Here is a 25,300-nt window from a genome sequence, read left to right as displayed (position 1 = left end):
AGCCCCATATCAGGCTCCTTATTCAGTAGGGAGCCTGCTTCTCCCGAGCCCTCTGCCTGCCTCTCTGCCTACTTGTGCTTTCTGTCAAATAAATAAATAAATAAACAAATAAATTAAAAAACAAAAAACGTCAACAGTAGCCTTACACTACATCACAAGGGCTGCGTCATTCACCTCACTTCATCTCATCAGGTAAACATTTTGTCATCTCACATCTCCCTAGGAAGAAGGATGAGTAGAATATGATATTTTGAGAGAGACCATATTCACATAACCTCGATTATGGTGTGTTGCTGTAATCACCCTTTATTATTGTTATTTTTGATCATCCCTGACTGTGTCTAATTTATAAATTAAAGTTTATCACATGTAGGTATAGGAAAAAACATGGTAAATATAGGGTTTGGTACTACTCGTGGCTTTAGGCATTCACTGGCAGTCTTGGAACGTATCCCTTGTGGATGAGGGGTGACTACTGTATGCTTTTGCAAATGGGCTCCTCCAGGCTGTGGCTTGCCTTCTTGTTCCTCTGACAACCCTAACCTCGTGCTGGATCATCCAGGAAAGTGGTGCTCTCTCTGCTGAGGCCGCTAACATGACATAGAAGCCAGGAGCGGCTGGCAGCCGTCTTACAACCACAGAGAAGAGGCAGCCTTAGCCTGGAGTCAAGAAATAAATGAGAATAGACAACTCGCAGACAAAAAAAGGGGAACAAATGACTCATAACCATATAAAAATAAGATCTACTCTTAGGAGAAATGAATTCGAAGTGATAAAGTTGCATCATTTTTTATCTATAAGACTTCCAAAAGGAAAACATAATTATAACGCACTGTGTTGCTCACGGTGTAGGGAAAATGGCGGTCGATTAGACTCAGGTCTGGATGTACGTATGAGACACGTGAGCAACTAGGGACTTAAGTGAGTTGGAGTTGATGTTTCTCATGATGTAGAAGAAGTCTGTAGGTCAGCTCATGGGAGCCGGTATGGTGCATCCATTTTCCTCAGGGACCTGGTTTCTGTCTGTCGGCTGACTTTCTCTAGGTCGCCATTTTTACAGTCACATGACTCGCAGTACTGGCTGGAGCGCCATCTGTCCCGTCTGCAACCCAGGCAGCAGAAAGCAGGCCGACAGAGAGGAGAGCACACTCTTTCGTTTCTGGAACCGCCCCCCCCCCACTTCCACTCACATCTCATTGGCTGGAGCTCGGTCATGTGACTATACCTACTTGCAAGGGAAGCTGGGAAATTTAACTTTTACTCCAAGTGGCCGTCTCTTAGAATAGAAACTGGAGTTCTGTTAATACGAAAAAAGATGTTGGGAAGTGAGTAGGTACTCTCAACACTGTTAGCAATAGTATAAATCAGTATTATCTTTATACCCTTCCCTGTTGGTTTTCAATAAATTGTTTCATTTGATTCCCAGCACATGTCCTCATCAGTCCCCCCACTTTTCTTCCTGGTGAGGAAACAGAGATAACAGATGAACCAGCTCAGCCAAGGACACTGTATTAATCAGGATTCTCAACGGCTAGTGATTGGGATAGAGCCCCCCCACCCCCCCATCATCGTCATCAGGCTTCCTGCTTAGCGGGGATTCTGCTTCTCTTCTCCCTCTGCCCGCCCCCTCCCCCCAACTTCATGCACCTGCACTCTCAGATAAAGAAAATCTTTAAAAAAAAAAAAAAAGAAAGAAAGAAAGAAAGAAAGAAACCCAAATCCGATTGTGAGACCTCACAGGCTCACTTGACTGCAAAGGTCACAGGTAGCACCAAGTTCAGGTATGAATGGATCCAGACAGTGAGTCAGGACTCTCTTGTCCTTCATCTCTTGGTCTGTTTCCTGTGTGTTGGCTTCATTCTTGGAAGGCAGTAAACCTCCCCACTCTATCACCAATGCTGTGGAGTTTCATTCTTTGATAGGCCTTTCCCATACAGTGGCCCTTAGCAGATACAACCCCTACATCTGGTCACATCATGGTGAAAAAAGAAGAGCACTAGTTTTCCATTATTTCTAGTAAACATCCCAGAACCGACTCTCACTGGACGGCCTTGGGTCACATGCCCATCTGTGAGCCGATCCCCAGGGCCTGAGATGAGCCAGACTGGTGTCCGGGCAGAGCTGAGTCACTTGCTTATTCTTAGAGCCTGAGGGTGGGGGTCAGCCCCTCTGGAACCAGAGAGACTGAATGGGGGAGGGGAAATCCCCCCTGGAAACCTGGGGCACAATTTCCAGAAAGAGGAGAGGTTGCTCGATAGACTAAAGTGTGAACATCTGCTGCTAGGAGCGGCATAGTTGGGGTGGGGGAGTACTGCACCAGCAGTGCGGTCCCCAAGTCCTAGCTCCCGGGGCACCACAACCACCCCAGCTCTCTCTGTTGCCTAGGAACTTGCTTTTAAGAAATCACAAAATGTAAACACAGACGAAAGGAGAAGTACTCAGGGGAGAATCACACACGAAGGGGAGAGGTTCGAAGGCCCTGGGAAAAACCTTCAGCTCTGGGGGCTTCCTTACCTTACTCACCTTGTCACAAAGTTTTAAAACCTGATGAATTACATTCCCAAGGACTGAGAGAATTTGCGGATGTGATCAAGAACATGCTGTCAGAAACCACGGAGACTGGGGATGGCTGGAAGATTGGAGCCAGGCGAAGTTATACGGTTTTTAGAAACTGCATCATAGGGGCGCCTGAGTGGCTCAGTGGGGTAAAGCCTCTGCCTTCCGGCTCAGGTCATGATCTCAGGGTCTGGGATCGAGCCCCGCTTCTGGCTCTCTACTCAGCGGGGTGCCTGTTTCTGCCTCTCTGCCTACTTGTGATCTCTTTCTCTGTCAAATAAATAAATAAATAAAATATTCAAAAAACAAAAAACCTGCATTCTAGAGCCCAAGAAGGGAAAGGAGATTCCCTGATGAGCAGGAAGCCTGACGCAGGGCTCCATCCCAAGATCCTGGGACAAAGACCCAAGCTGAAAGCAGATGCTTAACCAGCAAAGTCACCCAGGAACAGCGCGCTCACCTGCTCCCTATTTCTACCCCCAGCCCCAGGCAACCACTAAGCTACTTTCTGTCTTTGTGGATTTGCCTTTTCTAGATATTCTGACTTTTTTTCTTAAGATAAGAATTTTTTTATTGCTTTTTAAAATATTTTGGTTCTAAAAGCAAGACATTTGTGGTAATGAGTGCAAATGACACAGAAGGGGATAAAGTAAAATGTGAACGTTTTTCTGGCAATCCTGCCTTTTAGAGATCTACTGTTAACAAAACCCTGCGTACTTATCCCTCCTGAACTTTTTGCCTCAGTCATCTTAAACACCAGTTAGATCATTTAGATCATCTCAGACATCACACTGTGCACATCTCTACTATGTGTGTTATTTCATTTTATTTTATTTTGTTTATTAAGTAAACTCTGCACCCACTATGGGGCTTAAACTCACAATCCTGAGATCAAGAGCCCCATGCTCTACACACTGAGCCAGCCACGTGCCCCTCTACTGTGCTTAGGTAGCCCTCCTCTTCTCTGGATAATATTACCCATATTTTTCCTGTGTAAACTGTCTTTCACCCACCTTCAGTCCTTATAGACCAACTCTAGGAGAGAGAATTGTGGCTCAAGCATGGCCAATTACCTCCTCCAGGAAAGCTCAGGGGTCGCCTGACTGGCTCAGTCGGTGGAATGTGAGACTCCTGGTCTCCGGGTTGTGAGTTCAAACTCCACCTTAGGTGTGGAAATTACTTAAAATTAAAATCTTTGGAGGTGCCTGGATGGCTCAGTGGGTTAAAGCCTCTGCCTTCGGCTCAGGTCATGATTCCAGGGTCCTAAGATCAAGCCCTGCATCGGGCTCTCTGCTCAGTGGGAAGCCTGCTTCCTCCTCTCTCTCTCTCTGCCTGCCTCTCTGCCTACTTGTGATCTGTGTCAGTCAAATAAATACATAAAATCTTTATAAATAAATAAATAAATAAATAAATAAATAAATAAAATCTTTGGGGGCGCCTGGGTGGCTCAGTGGGTTGGGCCTCTGCCTTTGGCTTGGGTCACGATCTCACAGTCCTGGGATTGAGCCCGCATCAGGATCTCTGCTCAGCAGGGAGCCTGCTTCCCCCTCCCCCTCTGCCTGCCTTTCAGCCTACTTATGATCTTTCTCTTTATGTAAAGTAAATAAAATATTTTTAAAATATTTTATTTTTTAAAAGATTTTATTTATTTATTTTACACAGAGAGAGATCACAAGTAGGCAGAAAGGCAGGCAGAGGGGGAGGGGGAAGCAGGCTCCCTGGGGCTGCTTAAATACGGGGCTGGATCCCAGGACCCTGAGATCATGACCTGAGTCGAAGGCAGAAGCTTAACCCACTGAGCCACCCAGGTGCCCTAAAAATAAAATCTTAAAAAAAAAAAAAGTGGGATAGGGGCGTGTGTGCGCGCACGGGCACACGCATGAGAGAGAGAGAGTTGTCACCGGCAGCTCTAGTTCCTGCCCAATGCTGTGCTAGTTACAACCTGTTTTTTTAAACACCATTAAAGTGGGGACGCCTGGGTGGCTCAGTTGGTTAAGCAGCTGCCTTCGGCTCAGGTCATGATCCCGGCGTCCTGGGATCGAGTCCCGCATCGGGCTCCTTGCTCGGCAGGGAGCCTGCTTCTCCCTCTGCCTACCATTCTGTCCGCCTGTACTCACTCTCTCTCCCTCTCTCTCTCTGACAAATAAATAAATAAAATCTTTAAAAAAAAAAATAAATAAACACCATTAAAGTGGGCGCCTGCATGGCTCAGTCATTTAAGTGACTGCCTTCAGCTCAGGTCATGATCCTGGGGTCCTGGGATCAGGCCCTGCATTGGACCCCCCCTGCTCACTGGGGAGCCCACCTCTCCCTCTCCCCCTGCTTGTGTTGCCACTCTCCTGTATCTCTCTCTGTCAAATAAATAAATAAAATCTTTAAAATAAAACCAAATAAAAAATAAACAATTTCCTGGGGCCATTCTGCTTGACCATGATCCTCAAGAATATAGACCAGTGTTTTTCACACCTCAGGCTTCAACCCATTAGTAGGTTATAAAATTAATTTCTGGGTTATGAGTAATATTTTATTTATAAGCAGACTAGACTAAACCAAAATGGAATAGAAAATAAAGGGGAGCGGGGGGACGCCTGGCTGGCTCAGTCAGTGGAGTGAGTGTGTGACTCCGGAGCTCAGGGTTGTGAGTTTGAGCCCCAGGATGGGTATAGAGATTACTTAAAGAAATAAAATCTTTAAATAAATAAATAAATACAACATATTTTTTAAAATGATGGAACAACATAGAAAGTACCAGAATGCACTAAATGACATATGTCGGGGCGCCTGGGTGGCTCAGTGGATTAAGCCGCTGCCTTCGGCTCAGGTAATGGTCTCGGTGTCCTGGGATCGAGCCCCGCATCGGGCTCTCTGCTCAGCGGGAGCCTGCTTCTCTCTCTGTCTCTCTGCCTGACTCTCCGCCTACTTGTGATCTCTCTCTCTGTCAAATAAATAAATAAAATCTTTAAAAAAATAAAAATAAATAAATGACATATGTCAAAAACAATGAGTTTATTTCAGTATGTGTGTAAACACATGTATGCTGGGTCATAGTATAAAATTTCTATTTTACTGTGGATCATTGTCCAAAAGTATGGAAAAATACAGCTACTGATCGTCCTATTATAACCTAACTTTTTACATGGGCCTGTTTTCTCTCATAAACCAAGCACTGAACTTTCAAGGGATCAGGTATCCCTTTAAACTTGTTCTTTTGGTGATAAACTGCTCTGCCCACTATCAAAACAACAAAAACAGGAAGCTTTGATTCAGTTTTAGTAAAACCTAAGTGTCGTTCTAGGTCATTTTGGTGTTTTGTTAACATCAAATACTTAAAATTTTCAATAAGGTAAGGGAAAGGGGCTTGGAATCCATTCTCATTCCGACGGCCTCGCCAGCTTCAAGAACAGGAAGACCCAGACAGGTGGGGCAAAGGTCTTAAATTTAAGTTTACAGAAGCCCTGGCTTTTCTAATGTTCTTTAGGAAAAAGCAAGAATATTCCTAGTTTACTTTGGAGTTTTTCATGAGCTGTTTAATTTTTAAAAGTCCTAAAAAGAGAAAAATCCTCTTGGGGGGGTTGTCTGACTGGTTCCGTCAGTAGAGCATGTGACCCTTGACCTCCAGATCATGAGTTCAAGCCCTAATTGGGTGTAGGGTTTACTTAAAAAAGAAAAAAAAAGTTCTGACAGGATACCCATTTAATATTAAATAGCCTCTTCTAGGTGGCACCTGGGTGGCTCAGTGGGGTAAGCCTCTGCCTTCGGCTCAGGTCATGATCCCGGAGTCCTGGGATCGAGCCCGGATTAGGCTTTCTGCTCAGCGGGGAGCCTGCTTCTCCCTCTGCCTGCTGCTCCCCTTTCTCATGTTCACTCTCTCTCTTTGTGCCTCTCCCTCTCTCCCTCCCTCTCATAAATAAATAAACATTTTTAAAAATATCTTATCTATTTATTTGATAGAGACCCCAGGATCATGACCTGAGCTTAAGGCAGACCGACTGAGACAACCAGGTGCCCCAATAAATAAAATCTTAAAAATCGTCATCATTATCATCATCATCATTAGAACAGGAATCTAAAAACTTTACATAAAGGGCCAAATAAATATTTTAGGCTTTGTGGCGCCTCTTCCTCTGTGTCTCAGCTCTGCAACTGTAGGCCCAAAACACAAATGAATGAGCGTGGCTGACTTTCAATTCACATTATTGGCAGACACTGAAACTTGAGTTTTATGTAATTTTCATGTGTCAAAAAAGTTATTCTTTAGATTTTTTTTTTTTCCCAACCATTTAAAAATTAAAGCCCGGGGCACCTGGGAGGCTCAGCGGTTAAGCCGCTGCCTTCGGCTCAGGTCATGGTCTCAGGGTCCTGGAATCGAGTCCCGCATCGGGCTTTCTGCTCAGCAGGGAGCCTGCTTCCCTCTCTCTCTCTCTGCCTGCCTCTCTGCCTACTTGTGATCTCTGTCTGTCAAATAAACAAATAAAATCTTATAAATAAATAAATAAATAAATAAAATTTTTAAGAAATAAAAAAATAAAAATTAAAGCTCAACCTTAGCTCACTGGCTGTGCAGAAAATATGTGTTAGTGAAAGGAATTTGTCCACTTCTCTCTTCCTTCCTTCCTTTCTTTTTATTTAATTATTTGGGGGGTTTTTTGTTTGTTTGTTTTTAAAGATTTTATTTATTTATTTGACAGACAGAGATCACAAATAGGCAGAGAGGCAAGGCAGAGAGAGAGGAGGAAGCAGGCTCCCTGCTGATCGGGGCTCGATCCCAGGACCCCGGGATCATGACCTGAGCGGAAGGCAGAGGCTTCAACCCACTGAGCCACCCAGGCACCCCTTAATTATTTGTTTTCAAGTAGGCTCCATGCTGGGCATGGAACCCAATGTGGGATTTGAACTCATGACTGGAACTCAGATCAAGACCTGAGCCAAAATCAACAGCCAGACACTTAAATGACTGAACCACCCAGGTGCCTCAATTTTTTAATTTTTAAAATATTATTTATTTGTTTGTTTATTTGTTTAATATATCTTCTTATAAAGTAAGCTCTACATCCAGTGTGGGGCTTGAACTCACAACCCCAAGATCAAGAGTTGTGTGCTTCACTGACTAAGCCAGCCAGGCACCCCAATATGTTCATTTTTTAAATTTAAATTTTAATTCAGTTTGCAGTATTCAAAAAGTACAAAAGAAAAAAAAAAAAGTCCCTAACCCATATTTATTAGACTTTTTGATCTTTATCAAAATGGCAGGTTAGGGGCACCTGGGTGGCTCAGTGGGTTAAGCCTCTGCCTTCAGCTGAGGTCATGATCTCAGGGTCCTGGGATTGAGCCCCATGTCAGGCTCTCTGCTCAGTGGGGAGCCTGCTTCCCCTTCTCTCTGCCTGCCTCTCTGCCTACTTGTGATCCCTCTCTCTGACAAATAAATAAATAAAACCTTTTTATAAAAATTGGAAGATTAGAAATGGCCTGTCGGTATAATGTTAATTTTCATTTCTCTTATGATGAGTGTGAGTTGCCTAGGACGGCAGTGACAAATGACCATAAACTTGGTGGTTTCAGACAACAGAAATTTCTTCTTTCACAGTTCTGGAAGCAAAAGACAGAAATCACAGTGTCAGCAGGCTGTGCTCCCTTCAAAGACTGCAAGGGTGAATCTTTCTCAGCCACCGTTAGCTTCTGGTTGGTGCTGGGAATCCTTGTTCCGTGGCTTGTAGACGCATCCCTCCAATCTGTGTCTCCATCTTCACGTGGCCTTCTCCACTGTCTGTCTGGGCCTCTCTGTCCAAATTTCTCTCTTCTTACCAACATACCAACATACTAGTCATTTTGTATTGAGGGCACAACCTCATTCAGTATCCCCTTGTTTTAACTTGCTAACATCTGCAAACACCTTATTTCCCATAGGAAATAAGTCCCAATCTCAGGTTGCAGGTAGATATGAATTTTTGAGGGACACTATTCAACCCTTTAACATAGGAGATTTGGAATCTGTTCCTGTTTTATCTGCAAACGAACCATGGTAATCACACTCATCACTGTTTAGATACCACGTGCTCATTTTTTTTTTTAAGATTTTATTTATTTATTTGACAGAGAGAAATCACAAGTAGATGGAGAGGCAGTCAGAGAGAGAGAGAGGGAAGCAGGCTCTCCGCTGAGCAGAGAGCCCGATGCGGGACTCGATCCCAGGACTCTGAGATCATGACCTGAGCCGAAGGCAGCGGCTTAACCCACTGAGCCACCCAGGCGCCCCTCCACGTGCTCATTTGATCATTCAAAGTCTTCTTGGGCCTGCTTGCTCTCCTGGCCCAACATACAACTGGCCCAACATACACATAAAAATGGTGGCTCCAGGGGTGCCTGGGTGGCTCAGTTGGCTAAGCAACTGCCTTTGGCTCAGGTCATGATCCCAGGGTCCTGGAATCGAGTTCTGCATCAGGCTCCCGGCTCAGCGGTGAGCCTGCTTCTACCACTCCCACTGCTTGTGCTCTCCTGCTTTCTCTATCAGATAAATAAATAAATCTTTAAAAAAAAAAAAAAAGCTGGCTCCAGGGGATTCAACCCCAAGCACACAATGTAGCCTGATGTTATCCACAACTGAGTTTTATCCAATAGAACACAACTTTGGGCACCTAGAAAGGACTAAGCCTATGTGTGATTGAGTTGAATTGAAATTCGAGGAAAAGAAGTATCCCTCTAAAACAATGATAGCTAAAATTATTATTACTTATTATTATAATCACATTATTATTATATGACATTTATGAGTGTTTACTAAGAGCCAAGCACTTTTCTAAGCCATTTACGTGTATTAATTCAAGTAAACTAGGAAATGGCAGGAGTAGGATTTAGACCCAGGCAGTGGGACTCCAGGCCACTCGACTAAACTTCTTGAATGTACCTAAAAGGGAGGGAGCAAGTTTTCAATCTCTGAACTAAGTGTTATTTTGCTTTTTAACTTCTTCTGTTAGATTTTTAAATCTATTTAATGCGACATTGATAAATTAATCAATAATAAATTTAATAATTATATAAATTAAATTATATTACATAAATTAAATTTTTAATATAACATTAATAAATCAATACAATCTATTTAATGTGACATTAAATACGATACACTAACGCAGCCTATGATTTTGAACACTTTCTTCCCATAAAGGACATCCCATAAATGATGATTGCCCTGGGCTTTTATTTCTTTTCTCTTTCTCCTCTCTTTCTTTCTTTCTTTTTTCTTTTCTGTGCTCCACTTCCTCTGCACACTCTTCCTTTACCCTAAGTTGCTACTTTAGATCAGGAAGATTAAGAAGCCATAAATAACTTTTCTGTGAATTATACTACAGGAAGTTCAACCTGATCAGATCCTGCCCGGCAGTGGTAAAGCAAAAACAAAGCAATACAAAACCCAAGTCAGGGTTTCTGAGCACAGAGACCGGTGACAAAGTCAGTTCCAGTTCTTGCAACACTCCTCGAGATGGCTGTGCTGCAGAATGTTAAACACTGAGTAAAGGATCAACGCCCCTGCTTCTTTGCGTATAACACAAGGCTGGAAAAAGAAGTGGGACACTTGAAGGATCCGTAGTTGAATAATATACTTATGTGTTACAGGAAAGTTGCCAGTTCCAGTGCTTGAAAATGCATCACTAATCTGTAATTATGTTTTCCTTTTAAGATATAATGAACAGGAGGGCACCTGGGTGGTGCAGTCAGCTGAGCATCTGACTCTTGGGGTTTTTTTTCTTTTTCTTTTTCTTTTTTTAAAGATTATTTATTTGACAAAGAGAGAGAGATCACAACTAGGTAGAGAGGCAGGCAGAGAGAGAGGGGGGAAGCAGGCTCCCTGCTGAGCAGAGAACCCGATGTGGGGTTTGATCCCAAGACCCTGAGATCATGACCTGAGCCGATGGCCACCCAGGTGCCCCATGACTCTTGGTTTCTGATCAGGTCGTGATCTTAGGGTCCTGGGATTGAGTTCCACACTGGGCTCCCCACTTGGGGGGGAGCCTGCTTCTCCCTTTCCCTCTGCCTGCTGCTCCCCCTACTTGTGCTCACTTTCTCTCTGCCAAATGAATAAAATATTTTTTTAAGATTTTATTTATTTATTTAACAGAGAGAGAGCACAAGCAGGGGGAAGAGCAGGCAGAGGGAGAAGCAGGTTCCCTGCTGAGCAAGGAGCCCAATGTGGGACTCGATCCTAGGACCCTAGGATCATGACCAGAGCTGAAGGCAGACGTTTAACTGACTGAGCCACCCAGGAGTCCCAAATGAATAAAATCTTTAAAAAAAAATTTTTTTAATATGTATATATAAAACATGTTGGCCTGGCATATAGCAATGGCTTAATTAATGCTTATTATTAGTATATACCATATAATGATTAAAATAAGGTATATCATCATTATTATTAATTATTTTGTTATTGTAAGAGCTCTCACAACAGACCAAGGCCTTCTAACATCCCTAACTGTCCGGTATTGTTAGCAATGAGCCCTCCCAACTGAGCAATGACCTCGTCCCAACCATGATGGTTCTATGGGCCTTTCATCTGACATCCATATTTTTATCCAAAGGAAAACATTTTCTGAACAGAGGCCTTTAAGCAGTTGTGTTAATTACCTGCAGTTGAAATGTCTACATGTTTGGACTTGCTGCCTGTCAGCTGGCGGAAAGTTTGCAGACAAGCTTGTCTGTAAGGTATGTAGCTCAGGAGCAACAAAGAAAAGGGAATTGAGGTAATGCCACCAGGTTTCACATTCTATGCATTTTTCTTCTACTCCTTCAATTACAGAAACACACATGGGGTAGGAGTGGGGGTGGGAAAGCCAGGCTCCCTCTGGGGTCAGCGGAGCCGAATGTGAAACGAAGGTTGTGAAGCTGAATGCTTGAGACCATTTCCGGAATAAGGAGGCAGGCCGCAGTCTTAGCTCTACTTCTTACAGGCAGTGGTTCCTTCCAGAAGTCACTCAAGCCCTCTGCTGCCTTGATCTCAGTCCTGAACCTGTTCAGTCCCAGGGAACAGATTCTGGGAGGGAGGTTTGCAGGTAGACGGTTTACTGGGAAGAGTTCTTGCAAACGACACCTGTGAAGGGGTGAGGGGAGGTAGGGGTGCCGAGGGAGAAATCAAATTAGGAGGCAATTGCAGTGGAAGCCTCAGCCTACCCGCTGTGGGGCCATAAAGGGGAGATGGTCCTCAGACAATTCCAGAAGGGAGGCTGGCGGCCTGGCCTTTGTATCCTTGTATCAACCAGGCATTGGACCCCGCAGTGGTCCTTAATGCAGGGAGGGTGCCGATCGGGCCCCCAGAGAGCACTCAGCCCTGTCTGCAGACAGTTTGGTTGTTGCTGCTGCCGGAGGGGTGCTCCTGGGTGTTTAGTGGGAAGAGGCCAGAGATGCTGCTGAGCACCCCACCGCCCCCAGGCTGGTCCCCAGGACAAAGAAGTATTGTCTCACCGTGTCAAGAGTGCTGAGGGCTCTCCAGGATAAAGGCTGCCCTTGAAGAGGACTTGTCATCTTAGAGCAGCTTCCTTTAAGCTAAGGGCAATTTCTGAAGAATTCACTAGAACTGTGAGTCATCAGCAGCCACAACTCCCGGCCTCCGCTGGGGGAATAAATGACTGGTCCTGCAGGGGTACACGGACGCCACATCATGGCATCCACGACATCCTTTTATAAAAAATCAACTTGTGGGGCACCTGGGTGGCTCAGTGGGTTAAAGCCTCTGCCTTCGGCTCAGGTCATGATCTCAGGGTCCTGGGATCCCTCCTTCTCCCTCTCTCACTCCCCCTGCTTGTGTTCCCTATCTCGCTGTCCGTCTCTCTCTCTCTGTCAAATAAATAAAATGTTTTTAAAGATTTTATTTATTTGAGAGAGAAAGAGCATGAGAAGGGGGAGGGTCAGAGGGAGAAGCAGGCGCTCTGCTGAGCAGGGAGCCAGAGGTGGGATTCAATCCTGAGACTTCAGGATCATGACGCAAGCCGAAGGCCGTCGCTAAATCAACTGAGCCATCCAGGTGCCCCAATATATAAAATCTTTAAAAAAAAAAAAAAAAATCAGGATACCTGTGTGGCTCAGTGCGTTAAGGCTCTGCCTTCAGCTCAGATCATGATCTCAGGGTCCTGAAATCAAGCCCCACATCCGGCTCTCTGCTCAGCGGGGAGCCTGCTTCCTGCTCTCTCTCTGCCTGCCTCTCTGCCTGCTTGTGATCTTTCTCTCTGTCAAATAAATAAATAAAATCTTAAAAAAAAAATAAACTAAAATCAACTATCACTATGCAAGTAAAACTTGAATCCCATCTCCTTATAAAAAGTATAACATTCTGGGGGCGCCTGGGTGGCTCAGTGGGTTAAAGCTTCTGCCTTCAGCTCGGGTCAGGATCTCAGGGTCCTAGGATCAGCCCTGCATCAGGCTCTCTGCTCAGCGGGGAGCCTGCTTCCTCCTCTCTCTCTGCCTGCCTCTCCACCTACTTGTTATCTCTGTCTGCCAAGTAAATAAATAAAATCTTAAAAAAAAAAAAGTATAACATTCTGGATAGACAGACCAGGGTGTCTCAACGTCCTCGGCACTACTGGCAGTTCAGGCTAGACAACTCTCGGTTGTGAAGAAGACTCTGTGCTCCCTGTGTTTACAGCAGAATCTCTGGCCTCCACCCACCAGATGCCAGAAGCCCTTCCCCCTCCCCCGCATTCCTGCCCCCACACCCCTTGTGACAACCAAAAATATCTGGACACTTTGCCTCCTGTGGGAGGGCAGAATTGCCCGTGATTGAGGATCATTTTTCTAGGTAAAATTTAAAATAGCCCTATTTTTTAAAATAATAATAAGTAAAATAATAATAATAATAATAATAATAAAACAGCCCTTTAACTAAAATTCCTAATCTTGGGACCCTCCCCCAAAATGACCACTACTGTAAGTTTGCAATAGATCCTTCCAGAATTCTTTGTATGTATTTACATGGATACATATGCAACTGTAGAAAATAGTGTGTGATGTTTTTCATTTTATGTATTTTTTTTACATCAATGTAATCATTTAACCATGGAAAATAGATCATATCTTTGTTCCATTTTCTTTGGAAAATGCTGGACTTGTCATTCTGGACACCACCCTTCCCCTGTACTACCTTATGGAAAGCTGTGGGCACCCAGCTCCAGGAACGGGTCTGTGGCATAGACCCAGGTAAATCCGTGGGAGCCATTCTCCTGGCTCTCATTCTTAGGTCAAGGATGGGCACTGGGCTCGAGTTAAGCTAGTGAGAGGCTCGATTTTCTGGGACATCTGGAAGAGGAACTCTCTCCCTCCCTGTTTGAATATAACTAAATCATAAAATAAAATCCTAACTGCTGTAGCTTTGACGGGCATTTTGGGCTCATGGAATTGGAAGCGATCTTCTGTGTTGAAGCTGCTGTTGAAGGAGAAAGACCAGACAAATTGAAAGGAACCTTGTCCTTGGGGCACCTGGGTGACTCAGTTGTTAGGCGCCTGCCTTTGGCTCAGGTCGTGATCCCAAGGTCCTGGGATCGAGCCCCGCATTGGGCTCCCTGCTCCATGGAAAACCTGCTTCTCCCTCTCCCAGCACGCCCTACTTGGGTTCCCTCTCTCACTGTTTCTCTCTGTCAAGTGAATAAATAAAGTCTCTAAAAAAAAAAAAAAAAGAAAGAAAGAAAGAAAGACACCTTATCCTTCAGGAAAAACATCAAGCCCCTGAACCAAACCCAACCAAAAGCCCATGTTGCCAAGGATTTTTGCAAGATGAGAAACAATGGTCTCCAGCAATTCCCTCAGCCAGTCAGTATTAGATTTTCTGTTACATTCAACCTAACATGTTCTAAATGATCCCATAATCCAAAACGTGAATATACCGTAATGTACAGAACCATTCCCCTACTCAAGCATATTTCAGTTGTCTCCTATTTCTCACTGTAATAATCCACTTTTTAATTCAGATTTTTCTTTCTTTAAATGCTTTGGTTTTTTTGATATTAAAGAGATCACGCATTAATTCATTCCAAAAACATATTATGAATACTTGCTGGGAACAATACCAGACCCCTGACCTCGGAGTTTTCATTCTTATAAGGTAGATAACAAACAAATAAAATACACTGTAAAATATGACAAAACAGCATGAAAAAATAACATAACACAACAATCCATTACAAGACCATGCGACTGGGAAGTCTATGGGCAAAGTGGTTGTTTGTTTGTTTGTTTGTTTGTTTAAACCAGTCCATGTTTCTTGGGGTTCAACCTCATGCAGTTTGAAGGCTCTATTTTCTAGGAGGAACTCAGTCAGGAACTCTGGGCATACGTGACAGTCGGGGTGATGTTTTGGGGTGTGACTGCAGGTTGAAAGCCCCAAGGAGGTGAGAGCTCCTTATCAAGCCATTAGTGCCTTTTAGCATTCTTCTATTTTATGAACGTGGCCAGGGAAGGGTTTATTAGTTTCCTCTTTCATTCAGTCTGATCACCGTCATTAATTACGGCACCTGCTATGAAATAATCAGAGCATTTCTGAATCAAAGATAGATTGAAACAAGTTTAGGGCACGGCTTTCCAATCAGAATCCCGAGTGGCCCCAAATGCCCTGTTAAGAATGTGAAGAATGTTCGCCGTTGCTGCGACAGGAGAATGCCAACTCCATGACGGTGTTATTTGAAAGTGGGGAGAGCTGAGTTGGACGCTTCATGCTGTTACATTGAAAAGGAAAAGGGATCTAGGACTGTTGCTTCTTGCTTAACAATGTATTACACTGTTCACTGGTCTCTCTACCTATTGACATTAAAAAACAGTTCAGGGGGCACCTGGGTAGCTCAGTGGGTTAAGCCGCTGCCTTCGGCTCAGGTCATGATCTCAGGGTCCTGGGATCGAGTCCCGCATCGGCTCTCTGCTCGGCAGGGAGCCTGCTTCCTCCTCTCTCTCTCTCTGCCTACTTGTGATATCTCTCTGTCAAATAAATAAATAAAATCTTTAAAAAATAATAAAAATAAAATAAAAAAATAAAAAACAGTTCAGTTTCAGGGTGCCTGCTGGCTCAGTCAGTGGGGCAAGTGACCCTTGATCTCAGGACTGTGGGTTCAAGCACCAAGTTGGATGTAGGATAAGAACAAGAGGGGATGGGGCTGTCCGGAAATCACGTCACCCCGCAGCATCATTTTAACCTGATTTCTGCAGGGTCATGGAGTCGGGGTGTCCCTCCCTTCCTGCCTCTGCTCTCTCCGCCATGTGCGCCCCTGTGGCTGACAGGAAGGAAGCCAAGGTCCGCCTGTGACACCCAGCAACCGCACACAGTGCTCATTCCCTCTCGAGGGGCCGCCTTCATCAGGCACTGCCCCTGCCTCTGTCTCATCATGTGGGGGGACGTTTTAAGCCACGGTGAACTCACATTTGGGAACCCCAGCCGACGGCACCCCTGGAGCAGCCTCTCTCTGAGTGGTTAGAGAAGCTGTAGTCTGGTTTTCCGGCCCTGATTTCGGGTGGGAGCTGCTGAACTTGACGCCTGCTTTCTCCCCCAGCACGGGCCTGCTGTCAAGTCCCTACTGCATGGGGACAAGTCACACATCAAGAAAGAACTGCTAGATGGGGTGCCTGGGTGGCTCCGTCATTAAGGATCTGCCTTCGGCTCAGGTCATGATCCCGGGGTCCTGGGCTCAAACCCCACATTGGGCTCCCTGCTCAGCGGGGAGCCTGCCTCTCCCTCTCCCACTCCCCCTGCTTGTGTTCTCTCTCTCTCATTTGTGTCTCTCTGTCAAATAAATAAAGAAAATAGGAAGGAAGGAAGGAAGAAACGAAGAGGGAAGGATGGGCGAGCTCCTAGCAGTGACCAGTGCAGGGGCTGGGGGACCCTTGAGGAAGGAATCTGGGAAGAAATGGGGGGGGCAGATTCTTTGACCTATCTAGATGTCTGCAGGACCAAGGGAAAGTCACCGAGATCTGACTAGAAAAGAGAGTCATGAATCAGAAACACCTGCCTTAGACATTTTCATGTCCAGTGTGCATTACCCCCCAAAGTGGCTGAGTCCTGCTGTGAAAATCACCGAGTTCACAATCCTATGAGGACAAACTGCCTCTTTAATCTCCACGAATACGGTCATCGATAATGCAGGAGACCTTCTGTTTTTCCGAACCCTGTGTCTTTCCTTTCCTGGGGGCATGAAATGACGGCCAACAAGGCTGGGCCGGGACGAAGCATTGCATGCTGCCACTTTACTGGGCCGGGACCAAGCAGGGTTTGATTTTCCCTTGTGAAGGTGGTGATTATTGCAGCGGAAATCACTACTCGGGCATTTCCTAACACTCGCCTAATATTTTGGGAGGCTATTTTACGCTTTCCCAAATATTTGCATTCATTTTCTGATTTGATCACTACTGCAATCAAGGGAAAAATCTTTGAGCTTGTGTCATAATCTCTGAGCTGAGCTCTAGGCAATAGCACTTGTCCTAGGAACCAGTGTGTTGGGTATTAAAGCAAGATTGGCCAGCACCTTATATGACTAAGAAACCCTACACTTAGGGAACCTGGGTGGCTCAGTAGGTTAAGCATCTGCCTTTGGCTCAGGTCATGATCCCGGAGTCCTAGGATCAAGTCCCTCGTTGGGCTCCCTGCTCAGCAGGGAGTCTGCTTTGTCCTCTGCCTCTGCTGCTCCCCCTGCTTGTGCTCTCACTCTCTCTCCCACGCTCTGTAAAATAAATAAATAAATAAAATCTTTAAAAGAAATTTAAAAAGGGGCACCTGGGTGGCTCAGTGGGTTAAAGCCTCTGCCTTCAGCTCAGGTCATGATCCCAGGGTCCTGGAATCAAGCCCCGCATTGGGCTCTCTGTTTAGCAAGGAGCCTGCTTCCTGCCCCCCTCTCTGCCTGCCTCTATGCCTACTTGTGATCTCTCTATGTCAAATAAATAAATAAAATCTTAAAAAAAAAAAAAATCCCCCCCCTCATAGAGCCCTGGTTTTACTTCAGAGGGCCCATAGTTTTGGGAAAAAGTCAATCAGCTGTCCAGATCTCAATTCCTTCCCTGACCTACAAGTTCCCCCTCTCTGGCCAAAGCCTGTTCTGACTTCTTGGTGCGAACTGGTCCTGCCCTCTGACTCCTGACCTTTGGACCGCTTCAGCCTCCCCTTTGGCGGTGATGTGCCCGTGATTTGTAGCATTTGCCAGCTCCCGTGGTGGAAATATTTCTACCATAGCTGCTTTTAAGCAACCTACATTTTAACAACTGGCTCTTCAAGATTCCTGTATTTTGAGGGCCCCTGGCTGGCTCAGTCCGTGGAGCACGCAACTCTTGATCTCAGGGTTTGAGATTAAGTTTGAGCCTCAGGTTGAGTATAGAGATTACTTAAAAATAAAACCTTTAGGGGCACCTGCATAGCTCAGTTCACTGAGCGACCGACTCTTGGTTTCCGCTCAGGTCACGGTCTCGGGGTCTTGGGATTGAGCCCCGGAGCCCCACTCTGTGCTCAGCAGGGAGTCTACTTCTCTCCCTCTCCTCCTGCCCCTTCCCCTACTTGTGTATGCACATGCACACTCATGCTCACTGGCTCTCTCTCTCTCTAAAATACATAAATAAATCTTTGGGAAAAAATAAAATAAAATCTTAAAAAAAAAATTCTTGAATTTTGAACAATTGGTTCTCTGGAGCAGATATAAGCCCATTCTGGTACACTATCATCTATATCTGAAGCAGGAGCAACAGGGCACCTGGGTGGCTCAGTGGGTTAAGCCTCTGCCTTCGGCCCAGGTCATGATCCCAGGGTCCTGGGATCATGCCCCACATTGGGCTCTCTGCTCAGTGGGGAGCCTGCTTTCTGCTCTCTCTCTCTCTGCCTGCCTCTCTGCCTACTTGAGATCTGTCTCTCTCTGTGAAATAAATAAAAAGTCTTTAAAAAAATTTTTTTAAATAAAGCAGGAGTAAGGATATCACTATATTCCCTACAGCATTATTTGTAGCAGCAAGAAGTTGGCCACAACCTAAATGATCATTAATAGGGAAGGTTCTAAGTAAGAACACAAAGGGACGTACAAACGGTCACCATAGCCATTTAAAAGATGAGGCAACTCTCTACATAGAGAACCATATCTGAGAGAGATGACTGAATGAGGAAAGCAAGGCATATCACAGCATAGTAGTGAGCACAAACATAGTAGTGAACACAAATGGTTCATATAGGGGTCAAGAAGGTAAAGCAAATGAGTGAACCCAGCTAGCTGGAGACAATAGGGAATGGTGGGGACTGGGGAAAAATGGAGACCATGTACTTATCTACTGGCAGCAGCATTTGGTTGCCATGTGGGAATGAAGAGTTGTCATTAATTCCTGGGTGGTATTATTATTATTATTATTATTATTATTAATTTGACAGAGAAAGACATAGCAAGAGAGGGAACACAAGCAGGGGGAGTGAGAGAGGGAGATTGTGACCTGAGCTAAAGGCAGACGCTCAATGACTGAGCCACCCAGGCACCTCTCTGGGTCTTTTTTTTTTTTACTTTTTTTGTTTTTTTTAAGATTTTAATTATTTATTTGACACAGATCACAAGTAGGCAGAGAGGCCAGCAGAGAGAGAGGAAGAAGCAGGCTCCCTGCTGAGCAGAGATTCCCAATGCGGGGTTGGATCCCAGGACCCTGAGATCATGACCTGAGCCGAAGGCAGAGGCTTTAACCCACTGAGCCACCCAGGTGCCCTCTGGGTTTTATTTTTTTAAGGGAAATAGGAAATGTAGATTTTTATGTAACATTTTTCTATGGATCAAACCATGTATGTCTACAGGCTGAACCTTGCTTATAGACTACAGCCCAGAGCGAGCTCCCACTATAAAAAGAAATTAAAGAATGTTGAGTTTATACAAATTTTTGTAGGTCATCTGCCCCAGCCTGTGGCAGCGGGGGATGGGGGGTGTCTTTATGTAAATTTGCAGAAGTTTCCCTCTGAAAGGCAAATTAGAAAAAATTTCCTTCTGGACCAGAGCAAAAACTGAATTTTAGCCCTCTTCAGCCCGGTGCATTTGTGCAGTGCAGCATCTGCATAACCGTGTTGACCCTGCTTGGAGGCTGGTCTTCAGCTTGGGATGGGTGGGTAGCCTCCAAGGGGGCACCTGGCTGGATCCCATCCATCCCAGGGCTTGCTCCCAGCATCTGCTGCCCAAGTATATGCTGTGGGCTGGGTTCCACCTTGGCCCAGCACTGGAGACTTCCGGAAGTTTCTGCTACAATCTCCACCCAGGCCCAGCCAAGGCTTGCCCGTACACCTCTCAGCACAGGGTCACCTCAAGCCTAGCCATCATCTACCCCATGGCAGGTAGCATGCAGGAATGTCCTGGGAGTGCTCCCCGGGCCTGCACTCTGCCTGCCCATGCCTCTGTTCTGTCTTTCATCAGCAGCGCCCGCGTACAGCCCACCCCCCTCGCTCCCTTGGTCAGAATCAGGTGTGGGCTGAGGCCCTCCTCCCTAGCGTTCCCCCCGTGGCACTCTCTTCCCCCTCCGGGCCTTCGGTCTCTGATTTTCTCTTCCCCCATTGCCATATGCTAAGCCAGAAAACGGAGCCACCAGGCTCCCTCTCTCTGCTTCTTAATTGTCTTCAAGCTTTTCAGTCACTTGTTTTCTCAAGGTATTTTCTTTTTTAAATATTTCATTTACTTATTTAAAAGAGAGAGCATGCACACGCACGTGTGCAAGCACAAGCCAGGAGGAGGGGTAGAGGGAAAGAGAAGAAAAGAAGCCGACTCTCCCCTGAGCAGGGGGAGCCCGACTGGGGCTCCATCCCAGGCCCCTGAGATCATGACCCGAGCTGAAGGCAGACCCCTAACCGACTAAGCCACTCAGACACCCCTCAAACCATTTTCAACATACTATATAGATACTTGCACATTTTTTCCTAAATTACATTTTTGAAGTAGCTGAAAGGATGTAATGTTGGCACATCATATATATTGACATCTTAAAACAGTTTCTTCGCTCTGAAATGTTCCCCACAGAATATCAATACCATAATAGTTTGTTTTCTACCATCATCTATTTTTTAAAAGCCGTGAACAATAGAATAGAAGTTTTACCTGGTCCTCTTTGCCAATAAAATCTTCAAATACACACTTTTAAATTTTATTTACATAATCTCTACACCCAGTGTGGGGCTCAAACTCAACCCCTAGATCAAGAATCCCATGCTCTACTGACTGAGCCAGGTAGGCACCCCTAAAAACAAAATCTTTTTATTTTTTTATAAGATTTTATTTATTTGACAGACAAAGATCACAAGTAGGCAGAGAGGCAGGTAGAGAGAGAGAGAGGAGGAAGCAGGCTCCCTACAGAGCAGAGAGCCCGACATGGGGCTCAATCCCAGGACCCTGGGATCATGACCTGAGCCAAAGGCAGAGGCTTTAACCCACTGAGCCACCCAGGCGCCCCAACAAAATCTTTTTAAAAAACAAAACAAAGGGGAGAAGTGTGACTCTCCGTAAATGGATAGATGGGGTACTGGGCAGAGGGCAGTGGGAAAGAAAATCTGGCAAGAAAGATATAAAAAGAAGCAGAGGAGCTATAAAGTGATTCTCTTAAACTCTCTTTAAGAGGCTCCCGAGGGGCACCAACACCCCGGTTTGAAGCCTGCTGTTCTAAATCACGTCTCCCTTTCCCACAAGGGCTCCCAACCTCATGCATGACCCTATTATCAGAGAAGGAAGGAGAAGGCTTTCTACGCTTTGCAAGGACCTCGCTTGTCTGTGTCCTTCAGGCTAGACTTGGGATCCTGGGCTATGGAGTGTCTTGTTCTAGAACAAATTATTTTAACACATGGGCTTAATATCTCCAAAGCACACAAGCATACACACACACACAGAGTTATGCTTGTACAAGCATAATATATTTCAAAAATATGTTCCCAAAACGAGAAATCAGGAATGATGAATGACTCTGGTCAGAGGGTCTAGGACTTTTTTTATTTATTTGTTTATTTGTTTATATTTTTCATCTATCCACTTTTTTAAAGATTTTCTTTTTTGTGATCTCTACATCCAACGTGGGGCTCAAACTCACAACCCTGAGATTAAAAGCCACATGCTCCACCAACTGAGGCAGTCAGCCCCCTTTTTTAATTTTAGGACTTTTTCATTTTAATTTTAGGGCTTTTATTTTTAATTATACAACATTTTGTTACAGTTTGAATATTTTTCATACATATAGATAACTTTTCCAGTGACAAAAGAAAAATAAGCTTACAGGCATATCACACAAAGAGCCTCCTTTTGTGTTTCCCTTTTGTATTATCCTGTGTGTTTCTGTGAGCATGTTTTTAGATATGATTAACATTTAAATCAGTAGATTGAGTAAAGCAGATTGCCTCCACCATGTGGTGGGCCGCGTCTAATCAGTTGACAGTATGGATAAAGTAAAAGATTGACTCGCTCCTGAATAAGAACGCTCCAGCCTGATAGCCTCTGAGCTAGGACATCACTCCTCCTGGGTCTACTACAGCCTGCTGGTCTTTGGACTTGAACGAGGACATTGGCTCTGTACATTTTGTGTTTGCCAACCTCCAGTACTGTGAGCCAATTCCTTACATAAAGAGATTACATACATATACTATAATATAGTAATACACACATACACATCTCCTATTTCTTTGGAGAATGCTAATACACATAGATATTTTTTCTTTACATTTTTAAAAAATGTTCTTTTTTTTCCTTTTCTACCCTGCTTTCTTCGAGATGTAATTTATACACCATATAATTCATCCCATTTTAAGTGCACGATTCTATGAGTGTGGGCAGTTGTATCCAGGTGTGTAACCACCACCATCAATAAAATATTTTGTTCACATGCATATAATTTAAAAATCAAACAAAGCTATCTATCAGTCATGATTCATTTTGGCTATGAGAGACAGACAGTGCAAAATAATGGAAAGATAATAACCTAGAGGAAGAAGTGAACCGCTATTGAACAATTCGCAGTATCTACCCTAGAGGGTCAATGTTCAAACAAAAAAAGTAATCGTTCCATTTAACTGCTCCTAAAGCTCACTGTGGCAGTTTTCTCATCTTAGGCGCTTGGATATTTAATTGGCTTAAAATATAATAGATGTTATCAGACTCTAGCGATGCCCTACAATGATCCTGAAAAGCACACTTAATGTTTGACAATGAAAGAAGTCCCACATCGTGTCTTACAAAACATTTTCTAATGTACTCATATCCTGCATTAATGCCATTTTTTGTTATAGAAAATCTTAACATTAGTTTTGTAATTCAAGTTATTAGATTACTATTCATTGAATTTGCTATGGGCCAAGCCTTCTAAGCAGTCGCCACACATACATCACTTTGCATTTTTGCAAAGTGAGATAGTCTAACCAACATTACTTTCCATATTTAGAGGCATTTGCATGAAGAGTGAATTTCACAATTAATAATCCTACTCTAATATTATATCTTAGAGTCATATTAATTTTTATTTTATGTTTTTCTTTTTGTATTTTGGAGTCAATATATTTGTCTTTTTTATTCTTAGGATCTGAAAAGTAGATAGACTCCACATACTGTGTATGTGTATTAGGAATGTATTTGGCTGGGGCGCCTGGGTGGCTCATTTGGTTAAGTGTCTGTCTTCAGCTCTGTTCATGATCCTGGAGTCCTGGAGTCAAGCCACTAGTTGGGCTCCCTGCTTCTCCCTCTCCCTCTGCTCCTGCCCCCAGCTTGTGTGCTCTCTCTCTCTCAAATAAATAAATAAATATTTTAATTGGGGGGAAAAAAAAGGAGGGGCACCTGGGTGGCTCAGTGGGTTAAGCCTTTGTCTTGGGCTCAGGTCATGATCTCCGGGTCCTGGGATCAAGACCCCCATTGGTCTCTCTGCTTAGCAGGGAGCCTGCTTTCCCCCTCTTTCTCTCTGCCTGCCTTTCTGCCTGCTTGTGATCTGTGTCTGTCAAATCAATAAATAAAATCTTAAAAAAAAAAAAAAAAAAAGCAAATGCATTTGGTGGAAAGTAATAGGCAGCCCAACATACAGTGGACTAAACAAAAGAGAGTTGTTTTTCTCCCCAGACAAGAAGTCAGGGCCACGGGGGCTGTCCATCAGTATTTCTGCTTTCCCGCCGCACCATTTTTAGCACGACGCTCAAACGCCTGAGCCACCCAGGCGCCCCTCCTGCCGCAGGGTCTTGAACACACCGATTTTCATCCCCTACTTTCAAGATGGCTATGCGCCTGCCGGCATCACATCCATGCTCCAGATGAGAACAACGGGGAAGGAAAAAAGGCCTCACTCATTGCATTTCTCCCCGTTTATGTTTCGGAAAGGGAATCAAATTCTCTCCAGTGTCCCCTCCAAAGGCCCCCTCTGACATAGCTTCAAAGGGAAAGGGGCTGGAAGATCCCATCTTCGGCCATCTTCTGGCCTCTAGGCAAGAGAAAAGAGTGTTGAACAGGTGCTAACGGAACGGAAGCCACAGGAGCCATGGCACGAAACAATCTGAATGATTAAGTTTGTCACCAGAAAAATGATCGCTGCTTTTGTGACTAATGCACACCTTGTTCTTCTTCAAAGCCTAAGCCTCTAGAAACAGGGTTTCTGGAACCGGGAGGGCCCAATAGCTTCCCACTGTGTGTGAATATTAGTATCTTCAGCGGGGGCTCTTCAAGCTTACCGGTTCAGCAGCATCACCTGGAAGCCTCGAGAAAACACAGATGCTGGGCACACCCGAGAAATCAAGGGTGGGGCCCGAGAATTTGCATTTCCAACAAATGCCCAGGTGCTGCAACTGAGCTTAAAAACACATTTTCAGGGGCGCCTGGGTGGCTCAGTCATTAAGCCTCTGGCTTCAGCTCAGATCATGATCCCAGGGTCCTGGGACCAAGTCCTACACTGGGCTCCCTGCTTTGCGGGAAGCCTGCTTCTCCCTCTCCCACTTCCCCTGCTTGTGTTCCCCTCTCTCGCTGTGTCTCACTCTCTGTCAAATAAATAAATAAAATCTTCAAACACACACACACACACATTTTCAGGAATGTCTGGGTGACACAGTTGGTTAAGCATCTGCATTTGCCTCAAATCATGATCCGGGGGTTCTGGGATCGAGTCCCGTATCGGACTCCCCAGGAGCTCTGCCTGCCGCCGCTCCCCCTGCTTGTGCCCTCTCTCTCTCTCTCTCTGGCAAATAAATAAATTAAAAAAAAATTTTTTTTAATAATTTTAAGGGGGCGCCTGGGTGGCTCAGTGGGTTGAGCGTCTGCCTTCAGCTCAGGTCATGATCTCAGGTTCATGGGATCGAGTCCCGCATTGGGCTCTCTGCTCAGCAGGGATCCTGCTTACTCTTTCCCCTGCCTGCCTCTCTGCCTACTTGTGATCTCTCTCTGTGTCAAATATATAAATAAAATTTTAAAAACAAACAAATAAATAAATAATTTAAAAAATAATTTTAAAATATTTTTGATATTTTAATATTTGATTTTTAATAGTTTAAAATATTTTTAAACAATAAAATAAAAATAAAAACACATTTTGAGAACCACTATTCTTGCCAATCTCTTACGTTCATAGACATGTGCGCCATTTTCAGTCTTTTGTCTCTTCTACCAGAACTGTTGCGGTAAAAAATGGGGAAGGGGCGTCGCAGGCAGCGGGAACAGGTATGATGGGCCGGCCGACAGCTGTTGTTTCACTTACCAGAAGACATTTTCCTTCTTCCGGTAACAGCACCTTGGTTTCCATCTGGGGAACTCCCTGACTGCCCTGCTTGAGTTCCGTGTAGGGCGGA

At 44.7% G+C, this 25,300-nt stretch overlaps 1 long non-coding RNA gene across 2 annotated transcripts; it reads right to left on the bottom strand.

Annotated features, from left to right (window-relative positions):
* Positions 1-283: 283 nt before the first annotated feature.
* LOC309871634 lies at positions 284-25,300 on the bottom strand. 2 transcript variants are annotated; one of them, XR_014315392.1, is made up of 3 exons: positions 25,210-25,300; positions 1,230-1,297; positions 284-659 (listed from the first exon to the last, which is right to left on the bottom strand). It is a non-coding gene; the product is annotated as an uncharacterized lncRNA (long non-coding RNA). The 2 variants fall into 2 exon arrangements; XR_014315393.1 differs by lacking the exon at positions 25,210-25,300 and adding an exon at positions 1,747-1,964.

This window comes from Mustela nivalis (assembly GCF_964662115.1).
Source record: "Mustela nivalis genome assembly, chromosome: 8".
In the NCBI taxonomy this organism is placed as follows: Eukaryota; Metazoa; Chordata; class Mammalia; order Carnivora; family Mustelidae; genus Mustela; species Mustela nivalis.
The sequence above is the reverse complement of the archived record's forward strand: the minus strand, read 5'-3'. Positions and strand labels throughout refer to the sequence as shown.